Source organism: Larus michahellis, chromosome 1 (assembly GCF_964199755.1).
Source record: "Larus michahellis chromosome 1, bLarMic1.1, whole genome shotgun sequence".
Taxonomy (NCBI): Eukaryota; Metazoa; Chordata; class Aves; order Charadriiformes; family Laridae; genus Larus; species Larus michahellis.
Window position 1 is genome coordinate 197,196,517 of NC_133896.1, and position 19,110 is coordinate 197,215,626.

A 19,110-nucleotide genomic window follows, 5' to 3' on the forward strand; every position below is an offset into this window, starting at 1 on the left:
TGCTATAGGCAGTGGTCTTAGCATGCCATCACCAATGGCAGGCTCTACACTCATTTTTGCCACGTGGGATGCATAAGCGTTGGATTTTCAGATAGTGGCTTGTGCCTCTCATTTTCCTCTTCTCTGCGCATGCAGACCTACTCAGATGGAAGAAGTGCAGGCAGAAGAGTCGTGGGCTGCATATAACAGAAAATAGATTTGCACAGTTTTTATTCTTTGCAGACGTTCCCGCCCCTCCACTGCATCCCTGGAAATTATCCATCTTGGATAATGGATGGAATTAGATTAGAAACAAGACAAGATGCAATTACTCACTGAGGACGAATTGGATAAACTGGTAAAATGGGGCCTGCAGCTGGGGCTGTCAGCGTCTGGTTTGTGTGCGCGCGGAGGAGTCGCAGAGGATTTTATCCTTGGCATTAGCTGTAATAGGATAAACATATTTTCTGTTTATTGTAATGTAGCCTTTTACCCACATTAAAAATCATTACTGAGCCATTATCGATCACATAATGGCTGGTATCACTTATTCCAGTAAGGTGCTATCCACGTGAAGTCCCTAAGTTGAAAAAAAAGAAGTTATTAAAATGAAAATAAACTTTATCTTTTATGAGGAATAAAGAAACTACCTTAGGCCAGAGAACTGCACCAAGATGCTCGTAAGGCTTCTTCTCACGGCATGTGGGATCCAAGGCAGCAACAAATGTCAGCCCACTCATTTCTTGGTCCAGGCTCAGCTCTTTTCCAAATGAAGTCCTTAAATTTTTCCCTCACCACCAGGGTTTGCAAGATCATTCCTGAAGTATACACGTGAATGGGGCAAGCTTAATTTGTTTAGGTGCTTGGTACATCCCTCTAAATGATTTTCTATTTCTTTAGGCATTTGGACACTATTGAAAGTCAGGCCATCAGATTAGTTGAAGGCCACAGAAGAGGTACGTCAGAGCAGAGAGCACAGATGCTGTTGGGAGGGTATTGCGCTGCTTTTCCTCTCACACGTGTTTACTTCTGAAGGTGCTCATTGACACGGCGAGGTTTTGAACTGAGGTAAGGAGGGAAAGTGGGAAACTTCTGCTAATGAATGTTCCGGCCTGATTATTTTTTTTTATCTTTTTTTTTTTTTTGTCCGTAGAATCCTTGGACCATTTTGCTGTAAATATTTCATTTTACACACAGTAACCGAGACTAAAAATTTGGCACAATGCTACACCCCCAAAACTGAAGATGTTGGTTATCAAACTATGATGTTCTGCTGCAAAAAGACGACTAAAAGAATGACATAAGTAAATGTTCCTGGAGGCAAAACATGTAGTACAGTGCAGCTCATTACTTAGTAATGTAGCGCACATACATGTGATTGTAATCCATCATTTTTACCACCACCTTGAACAGGATTATAGCCAACTTGTAGGGTCATACAGGTACCTCTAATCCAAGGCAGAGAGTTCCTTTCAGCTCAGGCCATCGCAAATCTGTCATTTGTGGTGTTCCGTTTGTGTTCTTTAGTTTATGAATGTGAATTATTTGATGGAAATCATTTCAGTGCAAAGGTAACCAGGTGATGCTTTTGACCGAGTGCCAGCCAGCAGGGCAGGAAATCAGTTTTGCACTTCTTGCTGTTGATAGGTTTAACTATGAGACTTTTTTTGGGGTTTTTTAATGTCTTTTTTACGTCTCTGTATGGATACAAGATATATTAACGTGAAGTTTCCAAACTCAACCCCTGCCCTCTATATTCTTTGTACACACACTTAAAGCATTTGAGTTGTCTCATTCACTTCAGCAGGCTCATCGGGCGCATAATCGGGTGTGTATAATACTTACAGGGTCAGGGTTTATTTCCTAACAAGACTCCAAAAGAATGGCAATGCTAAGCACGGTGGTTGTAACACGAAGTCGTTAAACGTTTCCTCTTTTATGTGCTGCTTTTATATGCTGCTCACTGTCTGTGTGGGCCTGAGAGGCTGCCCCATAGGTCTGATGTGGGATGTCAGTTGATGTTCAGCATGGGAAAGCACCCACGTATATGTAAAATCAATACAGTTTCTGAAGTAAAAGACAAAGAAATAGAAAGAATTTTAAAAACCTGGTTTTCTTCCTGATTTTCTCGTTCTGTTATGTTGCTATAGCAAGTCAATGCCTTCTGGTGACATGGGAATCAGCAGAAGTAGCCAAGTCCTTCGTGCACTGTAGAGGGGGCACTGCGCTCTGCTTTTTGTAATCAGCCTTTTTTTTATTGGGAGTATTTCTGAGGCCAGATTTAGAGAGGTTGAAAGGCAGAAATAGTTGTCTATATTGAGCATCATTTTTGTAATGGACTTTATCAAAGATTTTGTAGGCTTCTAAATCTTTAATTTCTCAGAACTCCTCTGGAGGCTGGTATACTGCCCACAGCTTCATAATGTCAGTAGCAATGACTTAAAAGAAAATCGGTCAAAGCAATGAAGATAACTCACAGTTCAAAAAATACATTTTTGTTTTGCCAGTACTTCTCTAGGAAATATTTTGCTGAATTTTAGCACAGAAAAAAACCTGTCGTCTATTCGGATTTCTTAAGTAACGTTTAAGGGTTTCATGTGGCTGACACTTCTTGGCCTTGCGTTAATCTCAGGATTGTTTCACAAGAGACCCAGGAACACCCACTGATAACAATGTCAAACATTCAATGTATTTACTGAACGTTTCCACTTGCTTGATCATTAAGGCATGCTTGGAGTATGAGGTCACCGATGTTGTGTAAGTGCAGAATTTATGGGGTGATTTGAACTATAGGGGAGTCCTGACATGTTTTTGGCAAATACTGTCAGATACCGTGGACTGATGCCACTCAGAATTGTAGCTCTGGGATATAATCAGGTTCTAGCATGAATGTGTTGCATTAGAATTCAAATCCTCTGATTACAGAGAAGATGGGAAAAAGGTTATTTAAACAGGCCATACATACACTGTAGGAATCTTTTAACAGGACGCATTTTCTTGGCTGTTAAAACAGATGATTTAAACATTAAGTCTTTTAACAAACAAAACTGAAAATGTAGTTTTTAGAAAATTAGAGGAGAAAGCTATACATCAATGTAGCGTGCAATCACTGCGCTCTCCTTTTGAATGCTGCATTTCAGCTGGAGGGAGCAGCCAAGGTCTAAGTTAAGAAGGTGGCAGTGAGACAGATTCACCAGCAGCACGGGCTGTAACGCAGCCTGGGCTTCCTAAGCCGTACCGCATTTGCCACCGACTTGCTAGGTGCAAGGTAGCCCTGCAGAGCCTATTCAAGTCCTGTTTAAAACTCATTTAAATCATGAAAACAATCTTGAGTTGGATTTTAGCACCTTTTAGATATAGCGATAATGACTTTGGCTGCCTTCATTTGACGCTTCTCTGCTGGTACTGCTGTGAGGATAACCTAAGACTTGGAGTCCTTGAATGAAACCGAACGGGAACAGGACCTGGATGTATGCAATCGCTGACTTTATCACACGCCTGCCGCCTGGCTTTGAGTTTTCTGACTCTGTTTTTCCTCCCACCTCTCGTTTTGCATGTTTGAATCGCAGGCTCCTTCAGACAAGGTCTATTTCTCACAAGAGATTTGTAGAGTCTGTTGCCTGTGGTCGTGCTGCAAGACAAACCACGGGCGATAGCTGCCACTCGTGCGGGAGGTTTCAGCGGTTCTCTCCCACTTTGTCTAAAACACATAAATAAAGCCAGTTCTGGCATTGTGCACGTTCTTAATCCTTTGCAAAGCCATTAACGCTTTGACATTAGTCCCACTAATTGGACTTTGTTTCATTACCTAAACTTTTTCCCTTAACATTGTAAAAATCATGTTGTTAGCTGGTTGCCAAGTACAAGAAACCACAGGTAAATGAACTGCATTTCGGTGTGGGTTCAGGAAGGAAATACTCTCCCAGTATTGACTTACGCTGTATTTCTTCATCCCACCTGTAATATAAAGGAAGGAGACATAATAAAAGCCACAGAAAGTAGAATAAAAGGTAAAAGGAAGAAGTGATTCTGGGAATTTGCATATATACTTGTCAGATAAAGACTAAACAAGCCTAGATGATCTATGGCCGGAGTCTTTTATAAAGGGGGCATGACTGATATACAAAATACTAGATTGGACACATATTTTATAGGGATCCTTAGCAGAATATGCACTGGAGGATTTTAAGGAACAGTCATGCTCTTGATATGCAACATTCACCGAGCTCCACAGGTTTTGGGAATGTGCTGTCTAGCCCTCGGAGTCCGCCTCTTACAGGAAAGGCCTTTGAATGGTGTGTCTCAGAACTGACCCGCTCCCTGAAAGATTTTCAGTATTGCTTTTTAAAAATAACTTTATTTTATTAGACCCATTTACATGGGATAAATGGGCAAATACTGCAATCTGTTTTCCTACCCTTATTTTTATTTAATGTTTCATATTCCTATCAGGATTAGGGCTATCCTATGACAGAGAAAGGACATCACTATTTTCTGTGGGAAACAGAGCACAAAGTCTTCTGACAAATAGCGCAAAAATTTCTGTTCTTTTTAGGCAAACATCGTTCTCCAGATATCTGAAAGACTTAGATATTAGAGAAATGGGTGTATTAGTGTAGCGAAGCTGACATTATCGGGTGTTGTATATGAGAAATGTCATTTACGAGTTGTCACACAGCTATTATTAAGAGACCGTTCAGCAGAACACAGTACATCAGAGTGACTGTCACAGCGCTCGCTGCAATCACCGAACAACCAGACATAGTTAAACAGAACATTTCTTTCGCTTTCAGGGCAAATTACACTTATGGTTTATTTATGTGATGTATTCGTTGCATTTAGACGTTCCCCCATCACGGTGCCTGCCAGGTGGGATGGGCAGCAGTCCAGCCTTCTGCAGCTGGGGAGCAGAGCTCTCCATGCATCCCATGGGATGGGGTTGCTGGTGCTCCAGCTCTGGTGCCCTTCATTCCCCTACCAGCAGCTGTAGCGGAGAGGGTCTGGTGGCTCCAGGCAGTCTCCTGCCCCTGGCTCTGGGCAGGATGGGGATCCAGCAGCTTCCAGAGCTGCTCCTCCCTCTCTGCCTCCCTCCCTGCCTCCAGGGCAGGGACACTTGCTGTCCTCCTTCCCCGCAGCATCTCAGACACATTCAGGTGTCTCCCTCCAGCTACATACCACGTACAGCAAACTGCAATTACTCCATGGGGTTCCCCACAGCCTTAACTATTTACACCAGGCATTAAAATGCAGACAGATAAGTGAAAGTTAGCTCTAGGTTTAGGATTTGAACAGACGCTGCTTGAATCCCTTGCGAATGTCTTCAGCTCACATAACTGCATTCAGACTGTTTAAGCCTTGATCCTCTAATCTCTCCACCGGTTGAACTTCCATTGACTTTAACCTGCCCAGCCACATCCTTTAAAGCCAGCCTCCCCCGGTTATTGCACCACGTGCAGCCCCGCTGGACCTCTAAATCTTTCAAGAGGTTTGTAATTTGGTGCATTCCCTAAGGAAGCTTTGGAAGGGGTCCAAGGACAAGGCTAATTTAGGAGATGGGAGAATATGTCTTCTGAAGAAATGGCTCCAAGACCTTAACATGTTGGGCCGTGAAAAAGGAGCAGGTGAGATAGGATTTAATTACAGTGTACAAGTACCTAAGGGGGCGAAGGCAGAACTAGGTCTGAATCTATAGCAAAAAGGTAAAATGTGGGGTCACGGGCTGAAACTGAAGTGTATTTCTCTCAGCAGAAGACTACTCTGTATATGTAATAATCTGGCAAACAAGGTAGTGGAAACTGGTATTTGATGTAATAACCTATTTATTACTGTTGCGGTGTGATGGTGTGCTCAGGATGCCCAGCTGATGGTTCTTGTCAGTCACAAATGGCTCTTTTTCTGTATTGTTTTTGGTGTTTCAATCTACTGTGCTGTTTTGGGGAGGGTGTCCTCAAAGCTAAGCTTCCAGGGGTTAAAAATACAGATAATATTTAAAGGCTAATGGCAAGAAATATGTAATTATTTTCTTTTCATTAACTGCTTTAAAGGTTTATGTATATAGTATTGTAGGTCTTGCAAAATGGCATGACTCCCTCTGTGGTCTGGTGCTGCAGAAGAACACACTGCATGATTCCGATGAACTTCTGGCAGGTGAAAAGTAAGGTTTCTGTGACATCGAAAATAATAATATGGTACTGGGATAAATGGGCATTCCAGCTCCTTCATTCATTTCATGTTTTTGTAGTAGGGAAAAATAAAAGATCTGATTTGGAAGCTGAGTACAGCAGGCGAAGCACGAACTTAGGCTCCCTTTAAGGGGAAAAAGTGTCTCTCCACGAATTTGCAATGGTTAGTTTTTTAATCAGTTTGTGCAGGAGATGGCCCACTTTCAGCTGATGCTTCTGACTCTGAAAAATGTCAGGACACACAGAGGCAACTGGGACAGTGGTCTGCCCCTTTGCAAGCTGAGTAGCTTTGTTTTCACCCATTTCCAATCACTTAATCATCTACTAATCAAAAAGCTGCTCAGAGAAAAGGTTAATGTCAGACGTAAGTTGAACCTATGGGGCATCAATAAGCAGGTTATTTCAGACAGTCTACATTCATGCTGCATGTTTCCTAAACAATGTTCAGAGTTGATTTATTTACTCCACCAGAAGTGTAAGAAAATAATGAGGCAGCAGTTCTTTCTGCCAAAATCTCTGTGTACACTCTGCACATTTTTTATTTCTTTTTAATGGGAAGGGTGAGTGTCAGGAGGATGGGGCCAGACTCTTCAGTGGTGCCCAGCAACAGGACAAGAGGCAATGGGCACTAACTGGAACACAGGAAATTCCATCTCAACATGAAGAAAAACTTCTTTACTTTGAGGGTGGCAGAGCCCTGGAACAGGCTGCCCAGAGAGGTGGTGGAGTCTCCAACTCTGGAGACATTCAAAACCCACCTGGACGCGTTCCTGTGCAACCTGCTCTGTGTGACCCTGCTCTGGCAGGGGGGTTGGACTAGATGATCTCCAGAGGTCCCTTCCAACCCCGACCATTCTGTGATTCTGTGAAACTTCCTATTAACCAGTTAGATAGACTAATCCCAAGTCTATAGCACCTGTAGACTAATTGGGGATGGGACATGCCTAGAACCGCTACGTCCTTCAGTGGTCCCTGCTGAAGTACTGAGACTTTGATAGCTTCCCATAGCATGTCAGAGCGCTGTGCTGGTCCCCTCTAGCAATGGAGATGCTCCTAGATAAACCAGACTCTCCCAGGAGATTGCTTTGGGTGTCTCCTGGTTGAATGTGTGGTTTTTGGCCTGGATAGTCCTGGTGACATTCATCCAGGCAGCAAAGGTAACCTAGGCCATGTCATACTATGCTCCTTCTGCTGTCCCTGGAGAGTGACAGACTCTTCTAACATGCATCTCATTTTGAGGAAAACATTGAAAACTGGTCACGTGGACTGTGCCTAATGGGCCCTGTTCCTAAGACTGGACTATAGAGTAAGTCTTGGGTGACTGGTTGGGCTTCTGGGGTCCTTTCACAAGTTATGGTTGCAACTTTATGAAAAATTTATCATCGCAGTTGCCAGAATTGTACCCACAATTATCTTCTTGTGCCACAATTTTTCTTCTCCAGGGCTTTCCTTGCCATTTCTGTCCCAAAGCAGCTTCAGTAAGTAAAACTGAGGCTGTCTTCTACTAGCTTCAGTTTTTTTCATCTGTATATCTTCAGACCAGTATCTATGACAGACATAATGATCTTTAAAATAAGGTTAATAATCCTTCTTATTCAATTTTGCCAATTCATGTGACTTCTCTAGAGCAGAGACTATTTTCTCTAGGGTTTGGACAGGTGCATAGCAGAAATCATAATTTATATCCTGTAAGATTTTTTAGCATTTTAAAATATATTTCACTGCAGCTCAGGATAGAAACAGCTCTGTTAATTTCTTCAAACCAGGGATTCCTGAAAGAATTCATATGAAAAACTATTTTTTTCTATAGTTTCAAAATATTTTCTGTTATTTCAGAAAAGGCATTTTATTAATGCACATAAAATGCTTCCCTAAACTAATTCAGAAATAAAAGAAGAGCTAGAGTATTTGATCTATTATAACATCATACTACAGCATGTCAGAGTAGTGGTACACAAACATAAACTTACTTTTAACACTTCTACATTTTTTCTACTTCAAAATAGGTGATTTTTTTTGGTGGGAAATCATTTTGCACACAGTTTAATGAAAAGAACCATTTTTTAAACAAAGCGTCTTTGAGGAGCTTTAGTTTTGCTTCCATCCCATCTCCTCACATCTTGCCTCAGTTGAGTCTTCCAGCTATACTAAAAACCCTAACACTTTCAATTTTATTTTGCAGTTCAGATTGGTTAATTGCCTGGGTGCACTAGTCAATAAAATGAATAATGCAGCAGTGACATTTTTTACAGAAAGTTCAGAGTACTGCCGTGCATTGCTTTATTAGATGATATATCTATATGATCTAGTTCTATTAATCAACTTTAACAAAATACAACTAGATGACACAGCCGTAAACATGCCAAACCAAGACTGTGTGAGCCTCAGAAGAAGACACACCTCAGCAATCTGTTTTGCTCTGATTCAGCCAGTCATTGGGAGCAAACCACCTACTGGGTTTAATCCTTTGTTGTTGTTGTTGTTGTTGTTGCTCTTTGGTGTGGTATCCTCTGAAGAACTGTCTTTAATAACTCCATTAAACAAGAACAGAGTGGCTAATGGAGGAGAATCACATCTCTGACCAAGACATTTCTCATGGAAGAAATTCTAGATTCAGTTATCGCAGCAAACAGTTCCCTTTGCCCGTATCGCTTATTTCACTCAAGAAATTGCTTTATGTTATGCTAGGAAAATAAGTTTGTTGAGGACTTATTTTGCCAAAACAAATTGCATCTCTCTGGAGAGCAGTTTTCTAGGATTGTTTTTTTTTTTTAAAGAGTAAACATGGTGACCGACTGAGAATTACTTCACAAAATGCTCTGCAGGTAAAAATCAATCTTGTTTCTAGTAATGTATTACTTAAGATGAAAGGTAAAATACAGAAGCCTTTAAATTTGATGTAAAATTTAATTCCAGACATTCTAAGGTGCAAAATGTTCTAAAATTATATACACATCTCTCTTCTCTTGTAGATGGTTTTCCCCCGTAATTGTGATAGATTTTTTTTTTTTAAGTACTTTATGGAATCTTGTGAAAGAGGAACAAATGTGGAAAATGGTCTTGAGTAGCTGGAATTATTGTCATTTGAATGCATGGGTTTTAATTACTTTCTGTCTGAGAATAAATGGTTCATTAATCTTCAAAATAGACTGAAAGTCCACTTAGAAGAAATAATTATACTAAACATACAACAGAAAAGTGTGGGGTTGCACTGACCTATCAACACTTTAAAAATACTTACTGTAGATGGCTGAAGTAGTCTGGATGAGTAAAACAATTCTAATCTTCCCTGAGTCCAACTTCCATATAGAAAGCGGAAGACCAGCAACTTGCTAAGTGGTCTTCCAACAAGACCCCTGAAAATATTTTCACTTATATTTCTTAATTGTCCTTTGCTTCTTGATTCCACCTGAATTTCGGGTGGCCAAAACCCCCAGGACACCCTAATGTCTTTTTAGTGCTGAGGCACAAGTCAGTAAGGCTTTTATGCTTTTAAAAAATGCTTTTTAGTGCTTTTTAAAAATGATCCCTGACGTGCCTGTGAAATTAGCAGTGTGTGATGCATCTGTATTTCTACAGCCTTCAAGCAGCCTCATGAGGCTCTGGGGGCTGACTGGCCAATATTTGTGTTTATATATGCTCATCACGATCCACCTCCTGTACGGTTATTTGTGCTTTCCATAGTTATTTGTGTCGTGTCATGTTCAGAGGTATAGGCTGCGAGTTCCTTGAGCGGGGACTCGTTCCTATGAATTTACTGCACTTCACACAGTAAAGAACTGATGCTTTATATGGCTCCCTGGCCCTTCCACAATATAAATAACATTTTTTTATAATGGCATAACTCCTTTGAGTCAAAGGAGGAGTCACGGAAAGAGGCAGTGAAGAAGCAGAGATTTCATCACTTTAAAATCATGTTTTTTGAAGCCTGTCTTTCTGTGAGATGTTATCCCGAGAAAGCAGGAATTATATTTTGAGAATTCTAGTGATATTTTTTAATCCACATCAACCTACTATTAAACACATTCTGGATCTTGTAAGGTATTGACATAGTGGCAAAAAAAATCCCACCTTAGGCCACATTTTCTAAACCACAGATCCAACTGCAGATATGATGCTTTTAGTAAATTGACAGAGGGAGCTGTAAGAGTGGTTTAGATGATTCATATTATTCCTCTGGGCAGAGTCCCAGCTCAGAGTTCTCTGAGTCAGCTTTGGTCTTCCCTTATCAGGAGGCAGAGCATTGTTAGAAAACACCATTTTGGGGCTAAAGCAACTCTTCTGTTGTAACAGCCCTCTGGCATTGACAAATTCTTAGCTCCCTTTAATAGGGGAGCTCCCTATGCATGCCAGCTAAATCCAAAGTGCTGCTTGTGAGTCATCTTTGCATCATGTCTTCATTTCTGAATTTTTGCTTTAAGATGACTTTTTTTCTTTTCTATTTTTATCTCACTACGTTTTAGCTGTTAGTGCTGAAATTCAGTGATTTAACTAGGTTGTGGAGTTATATGCTACCAGTATTTTACTGTTACTGTCTTGATCTTTTTCTGCAGTTTCTTCCTTGCCAGATGCAGTATCTTTTTATTGTGCTTGTATCCACACTGCTAAACTCAGCTTCTACATAACCTTCCTTTTGACCCCCCAGGTTTACCAGTGCTGCCTATATGTTGGCTTCCATTGTGGTTTAAGTCTAAAAATGGATCTGCTGGCTTGCCTGCTATGGAAACTCAGACCTGGCTAGCAAATAGACTGGAGACCAGCAGCAACCAGCACTTTAGCCTGCTCTCAGTCCTGTAAAAGCGTGGGAGCTTGGGGTGTTGCGTTCTCCTCCACACCCTCCTGACCCATCCTGTGGCAAGACCCTCATGGTGACCTCTGCTTAGCACCCCAGCCTGTAAACCAGGACTTTTTCATGGGAACAGATTTTCTGCTTAGTGGCATTTATGGCAGGTGGGTCTATTAACCCAGAAGAGACGATGCTCTAATGGCAGCAGCAGAAGAGGCTTCTCATCAATTGCCCAGGAGCTGGAAAATTCGCTTTCTAGACCCTCAATCTGAAACACTGCTCCAACTTTCCAGCAAAGTCCATCTCAGCCACCAGGCTGCAACATAATCTGGCACGGCACAGTTCTGCCAGCACCAAACACCCCCCTGAAAGGGACATTAGATTTATAGGGCAAAAGCTGGCAAGCAAGATGGTTCTGCGGTCCTTGGCCTCTTGTGAGAGGAACTTCCCTAGGAAGAGAGTCCCAGGCCCTGCTCCTTGCTTCCACTTATTTATTTTTTGCAGTTTATTTCTGACACTGAGACTCAAAGTCTTTCTAAGATGGGCTGAGTTATGACTCCATATGTAAGTACCGAGTATGAGCTCACCTGTTCTCTGCCCAGTGCCAGTAAGGTGTCAGTCAGATCACTCAAAGTAACGTATAGCGCAAAAAAATCATCCTTCACCCTACATCTAAAGCATTTCCAGCTCTCTGGGAAAACGAGCCTTCATTTCAGTCTGTGTGAGCCCTCCCCAAATCCCTCTCCCTCAAGAGGGAGACAATTCTCTCTCAAGAGCAGACAATTCTGCTCCTCAGGTCTTTTCCTTTAATCTTTGTCCTCACTTTACACGTCAAGATAGAGACACAAAAGTCCTAATTCCAGATGCATTGTTCATGTACTGGAGGCACCACCAGGGTCAGACAGCTCAGCTTGCCAAGAGGCAGAGCTGCCTGGGCTTGCCAGAAGGCAGAGCTACCCTGGCTCCCTCCTCCCTGCCTGCAGGCTGCCCCCAGAGAGGCAGGTCACGGACCCCAGAGGGGGGCAGCTCTCTCCCGCCGGCCCAGCCAAGGCTACGAGGACAGTCCTATTCCTGCTTGCAAGGTATTGTTCACTGCAGAGCATCCACCGAGAGAAGGGGAGCATCAGGAGTGCCAAGGGGCTTGGCACAGGTAGGACAAATGGGCATGCAGGGAGTGCGGAGGGGGAAATAAGTGGGAATAGGGTCCTAAGGACTGTCAGAGAAACCTCTGGCAGAGGATAAGCCTTGGGCAGATGGAGCTGAACAACTAAATTTTATTGGGGGTGACATGGGAAGAGCTTGGAATTAGTTCTTTTTATGTTTCAACCTCTCTCTCTTTTATTCTGACCCCCTGAATTTTCATACCCCTGTAGCAGACAGGCGTCTTGTCACATCTCTTACTGCCATAACCCTTTCTGCCATTCACCTTTCTGGCCTTTACCCTTCCTTTGAGCAGAGACGATTATTGCTAACTGTTAGGAAGGGGTAGGGTAGACAAGTATAGCTTAATAATGGTGATCGTACAGGAAAAAACTTTCCAGAGGCTGCAAAGGATGGAAAAGGTATACAAATCCTATGGCTCAGTATCTTCTACTAGCCTATGAAACAGAAGTTTTTGATAAGTTGAGAGGTGTGTTACTGAATAATGTCTCCCAACAATCCTTTTAAAACTGTATTTTATTCTCAAGGTGTGAAATTACTTTGGTAGCAGGGAGGCAGTTGCAATTCCCACTTCAGCTAACCATGTTAGATACTAAGCGGTGATACCTTCAGCCCAGTAATGTTTATAGATCTCAGTCCCTTCCAGTATTCTGTATATGCCTACCTGTAATGTCTACAGTGCTCCAACTTGTAGAAAAACAACATTGCAAGAGAGGGAAAGCTAATGTTTAGCAAATATGAGAAGAAACAACAGCATAAATTAAGCTCTAAAACCAGATGTTCGTTTCAATGTAGCAGGCTACTTGAACTTACTCTGCAAGATCGATATTTTTAGATTTGCTGAATTTCTAGAGGCAACGTTTTCAATTTGAAAGGTTTTTAGCCTGGGTGAGAGGGTGAAGAACATCGAGGCAGATGCGCAGGAGCCAAAGAGGCGGCTTCAAAAACAGCACACTGGAAAATCGCCAGTTGTTTTAATTCCAAAGAACGCTCATTTTTTACAGCACACCTAGCATACAATGCCCATCTTTCACCTAGAATTTGGCTTCTGAAGGTGTTTGCCTTCTCTCCCTGCATCACCAGTGGTCAGTTTATCTCTGCCGACCCAGCCAGGTCCCCAGGCCAGAGACACTTCTGTCTGTCAGGTGCTCCTGCAAGGGATTCCTAAGCTCCTCTGCACTTCTGCGGGGGGTGATTTGTCACGTACCTTTTGGGAGGGGAAAAAAATCGCATGCACTTGTTTCAGCCTCAGCCACTGTTCCTGGTTAAATGTCAGCGTACCTAGTGTTTAGAAATTCCTAAGAGTCATGCTAGCTGTTACAGAGTGAGAGGCATTGCTGAATTTGTAACGACAGGCATGCAAATATGTGACTGCTTACCCTCAGTTGTCTGTCTTCTGTGTAGGGTAAGCTCCTCAAGTATGCACTAATGGAGCACGCCCCATATGGAAGATGCTGCACAAAATAAAGCTATAAAGGCTCCTTGAAGCAAATGGAAAAGGACAATTTGGAAAATCTTGGAATTGGCATAATTTTATTTCTTTAATTACCTGGTCAAGTACCCGTCAGAGTAAACAGAAATCTTGCCACACAAATGTTAATTTGAGACCACGTGGTGTTTGATAAAGAGCATTTAGATTGGGCAGTATATAACTATTTGCCACTGCCAGCTGTGCAAGAAGTACATACATTTGAGGGAACCTTCCCAACCGTCTTTTCAATATCAGTTACCCCTTAAAATACACCTACTCAGTATGGTGGCCATTTCTATAGGTGCATTGAAACTGTCTCTGAAGTGTTGCTTCCATATACAGTATTTGCCTGACACCACCATGTAAAAACTCTCCCAAAGCAAATCCTGGAAGTTAGTACGCCAGCATTTTATCTTAATTGCATAAGTGGAGGTTCACAACTGGAAGAGTTATTGTGGGCACCCAGAACGCTGACACCATCTTCAGCCTGGAGGTGGGTTGGTGCAAATCAATGGTGGGCATTGCCGTTTTCCTACATTTCTGTGTTGTATAGATAAATGGAGAGTGGTGAGGGAACTTTGTAGCAGTAAACCCACAGCAGGTAAACTCACTGGAACTCCTCATCTTGCTCTGAGAAAACGAAACTCAGCAATATCTCAGGTAGAATCTCATAAAAACCTTTTGCTTGCCTGTACCCTCACTGGTATGGTGTTTGTTTAGGGTACTTTCAAATATCTTTGGAATTGTTTATGTAAGTTAATATTTCTTTACTTAACTGAAGGTTACGTATGAGAAGAATTCACTAAAAATGTGACACCGCCAGGTAGGTACTGTATTGAAATTAAAGGGAAACATAGCCTCTTGCACAATTACACAAATACAAATAAATAACTCACACAGAAGCATGCTAAAACAACAGTAATTACTTATCACAGCACATAGTCAAAAATGAGTAGGTCTTGTTTTTACCATGGCCCTTCCCACATTGACACCTTGTTCGTCACCTGTCTCATGTGCAGGATGACGCGGGAAACCACAGGCTACAAAACTGCAGGACTGTGTAATTAAAAATGATACTACAACACACATTTTCAGTGGGAACAAGATGAAGGTGTGTAGGCAACTCTCAGTCTCGTATTTGTCAGTGTCTCACTGCAATGGGAACTCCTAGGAACCTAACATCACAACAGCCCTCCCAATGATTTAAAGGGCTGTTGGCAGCAGTGCACTGTAACAAACGTGCGGAGTACAGCCCAGACTCTCTAATAAAGACAGATCTTGTCTGAGCATTTGCATACGTGCCAATATTCCCTCAGTGTATGGGTTTTTGGGGTTTTAGACCATAAAAATAATAGGTTAAAATCAGATAGAAAGTGGCTAATAAATACATTAAGTTGTGAATATATGCAATTGCAGGGAGGTGTTATCATTTTCTCTATATCTATATACAACCCGCCCCTGACCAAGGTAGTTAATTTTCATCTGCTGGAGCGACAGAAATTTTAAATAAATACAAATCCTCATTTTCCCATTTATTTCTTCTCATTCAACCTATTTCCTGAGCTCAGCGCACGGTTGTTCCAGGGCTTGTTGGAGCCCTGAAGATGTAAGTTTTGGAGAAGTAGCACAGCCAATTTCCCACTTACCCCACATCCTTTGCTTTGTTTTCTACACGGGGCTCTATTTTTCCCGAGAAAGCCTGAGAGTAGCTCCACTTTTCACTGTTTGTGGGCATCACCTTGCAAAGCGGGGCTCAACTGAAGCAGCGCAGCCCCATGGCTAATAATACAGAGCGCCTTTGTGGCCGCAGGCACTGCCACGTGTTCACACAGCTGGTGGTGACGAAAGACGAACAAGACCACTTACATGTTCCCCCACCACCAAAAAAGCACAGGCGATGTTCGTTTGCTGGGGTTTAAAGAAAGAGGGAGGTGGCAGCGAGAAACCTGTCAGCAGTGCATGCCCTGGTGCGGGTGACATCGCTCCTTTCTTGTCCCTGCCGCTCTCCCCGGTGCGGGTGGTTTGCGGTTTGTGCCTGGCTGAGGTGTAGAGGGAAGTCCATATTTCATACGGCTGCTTCGCCCTGTCGTCGCTTTGGCTCAAGGAGCCAAGGTTTGCATTAGTTACAGCCTCTTACAATTTTTAAGCTTCTCTTAAGAGAAGCGGGGAGTAAAACAGGTTTGAAAAAAAAAACAGCCAAAGAGCGTCTGGTGTTTTGAAATCAGAAAGTTTATCGTTGCAAAAATGATGCCTTTGGAGAGGCTGATATTTTTCAAAAGGAGAGGCCCATGGCTTTTTGAAGATGAGCCCTCTCAAGATATTTTGTGATGAAAGTATCAACAACTTAAACTATATGGAGCATTAGGGTAGGAAGGCACCGAGAGCACAAACTGAGAGCATTTGTTCTACCATTTGTCTGACCAGAAAGCTAGTGAAACTGTCAAATACACATATTTACTTGTTTTTCTGCTTTTTAACTAAAAATTACCAATGTGGTGATTATTCCTCGTTGTTAAAAAAAAGATTCTATATCTAGCATGACAAACATACGCCAACATTTTGCGCTGGTATGATCTACAGTGACGGTGTTTTATACTCATGAAAAACCAATTTGCTGACAGATCTTTAACTCATCCTGTGACGGTGCAGACATCCTGACCCATAACAGAATCTCTATAAATGAATGTGTAATGTGCACAAATGAGCACACTGGCAATTTTAATGAATGAAGACCAAAACTGAATCTCTGGCACTTATAAAACTCAGTCAAGGCAACTGTTGGGTTTTTTTTCTTGTCTCAAGGGAGAAAACTGGCTAATTTTGCTCCTCTGATATCTGAATTAATGACTCATCTGCAGCACTCTGAAGGAAAGAAAATATCTTACATTAAACACCACACTTTGTACTTAAAAAGAGAGGATGAAAGACACCATCTATCTCAGAGGTTAATATATTTGAATAGAGCTGCAGAGGCCCTTGCCTAGAGAGAAGAGGGTGTTGACCATTTGATTGAATGCTTGTAGAACCTGGAAATAACCGTTCTGCTTGTTTAAAGGGCTCTATAATGGAGTTTGCACCAACACTGTGTTTCCATGGGAATCAGATTAATTGAATTTCATGTTCTGTGTGAGCTTCATCCTGCCAGGCAATGGACATCGCCTTTGATTAAGATTTCTACTTATCTTTTGTTTTTATTTATTAAAGGTTGTAAAGAAGTGGTTTATGTAGGAGAGGAAAGCTAGAAAAACTTAAGAAGTTCCTGCATTTTTGCTTCATATACCTTTTAGTCTGCATAAACTGAAAGTTTCAGATATTTTTCTCTACTTCAAATTTCTTTCCGGAAGAAAATATCCAGCCCATTCGTCATTTGTAGACTATGCTTCAGGTATAATAGACCCTTTACAATTTCTAGTAGCATCAACTAGTGGATTGAACAGTTTTTCATGATGGGGGTCATTATTTGCTGCTTCATTCCACAAAGTCACATGGAAATGCCCAAAGGATTTTTATTCTGCATAGAGGTAAGGCGTCACAGATAGAAAAAAAACTGAGGAAGGCTCACAGAAGAAATTTATGCTATAAGAAAACAAACTTATGGAGGGTCCAGACAAGAGCTTCAAAAATGACCTCTGAACTTGGCGTACATTTATTGCAGGTGCCATGTAAAGGTCTCTTTGGATCTCTTTGGATAGCACAAACAAGGCGCATCACAGCAGTATGCCTCAGCTCCACTGCTTTATTATTTTTCAGACCGAGCGTAGTAAGCTCAAAGCTGATTTAGATACTTTTAGACTACATTTGTTACACCATTCGAAATGTTCAGTTGTTTGGGTTTATCCAAAAAGGAGAGCTGTTATTTGATAAAAAGTCTAGAAAGACCCCTTCTACGGGAAAAAAGATCATCCGATACCATAAGTCTCTCTAATTTAGCAAACACAACAAGAAATCTCAGTAAGTAGAAATCTGGAATTTAACAACTGAAACTGGAAAACAGATAGTGTAACTAATTATTGGAAGATCTCAAAAGGGAGGAGAAGAAATGACTGAAAACAGAAAGGCAAACAGGGAATTTGTTCAAAATAGCTATTCAGGCCTCAAATATGCACCTTGGCTTAAGAAACACTTCCTTCTGTACATAAATAAAACTTTGGACACCTCTATAGCCGCTGTCACTAGAGTATTGCTGGGTGTTTTGACTTGGCCTAGTATAATTGGGCAAAACCCCCATAAATTTATCCTAAAAAAGAAGAATTCAAAAGAACTGTGAATCTCTGTCAAATTAACTGAATACTTAATAATACAAAAAAAAAACCAAAAATCACATGGGGAAGCAAGAGATAGAAGGGTTGAAAATACTGAAATTCTCATCTGAACACTTCATATTTGAACACTTCTTTCTTTTGAAAGCTCTGGAAAATTAGATAGATTAAAAAAAAGGAGTAAATATCCCTCAACATAAATGAATATATTTTTTTTTTTCAGATTAAACAAAAATGCATTGGGCCAGCCATCAAAAATATGCTGGTTTTGAGGGAAGAGTTCTTCCACCAAAAAATATTTCTTGACCAAAACTGATTGAGCAGGATCCGCCTTGGCCTTATCGCGCATACAGATAGGGATCACAGGAGGTTCCCCCAAAATAACTTTTGCTCCCGCCGAAATAACTTATCTTCATCGAGGCTGACACGGTCCTCCCCTGCTGCCATTTATATCTCATGCACACAGCAGGTCTTGAGAGGAGGAGTCTGCCCTCCAGCACTGCCTTTGTAGTAATAGGCGTTTATTGCGGGGGTCACCATTTATTTAGCATTCATTACAGACACTGATTAGAGAGGGTGATAAAGACATTGCTGGAGTCCAAAGCCCATCTTGGACTGAAAAAAAAACCCACAAACAACAGCATGCAAAGTAGTGTTTTAATGGATGCATCTATTTACTGCTGATATTTTCATACAAATGGTTTAGTGATATTAGATTCAGAAGGTGTAGCAGAGGTTTTAATTTGCAACAGTTCTGGTCTAATAGGTATAAAGGCACTAGAGGATTCTGAAATACTGAACTCAGAGGTGTTCTGACAAACCTTTGTACTCATAATAAGAGCTAGTGTGAGCTTATACAATTTAAGACTAATTGCCCAGCCAACATCCTCATTACCATATTGATGCAGTTCATAAATCAAAGCCCTGCCTATTCAAGCTGTTTACCAGTCTTGCATTAAGTAGCGTATTCCAACTGAGAAATGTAGCGTGTTGCCAAAACACTGCAGAAACTTTGAAAGACTGATAGGGGTACAAACCCGGGGAGCCGAAATGCCACAAACTGATTTAATACACATGGCACTAAAGCGCTTGTTCTTGTTTGTTTTCTGAGTATGTTCTGATTTAGCCTTGAAACTTTCCGTAATAATGTACTGCAGCACAGATACAGGTCCTTACACACCAGAGAGCTGCTGGCAATTTTGATCAATTTGGCTTCCTACAGGAGCTTCTTTGCTTAACTAGAAGACTCATAAGTGTTTTTTTTTTTCTTTT

At 41.5% G+C, this 19,110-nt stretch overlaps 1 protein-coding gene across 6 annotated transcripts in view; it reads left to right on the plus strand.

Annotated features, from left to right (window-relative positions):
- STARD13 (StAR related lipid transfer domain containing 13) overlaps positions 1–19,110 on the plus strand; it is a 308,854-nt gene that overhangs the window by 20,610 nt on the left and 269,134 nt on the right. For 3 of the 6 annotated variants that reach the window (XM_074567737.1, XM_074567755.1, XM_074567764.1), the window contains one exon: positions 880–1,047. The exons of the other annotated variants lie outside the window; for them this stretch is intronic. The gene's annotated coding sequence lies outside the window, so the exon portion shown is untranslated. The remainder of the gene's footprint in view (positions 1–879; positions 1,048–19,110) is intronic. 6 annotated transcript variants of the gene reach the window in all.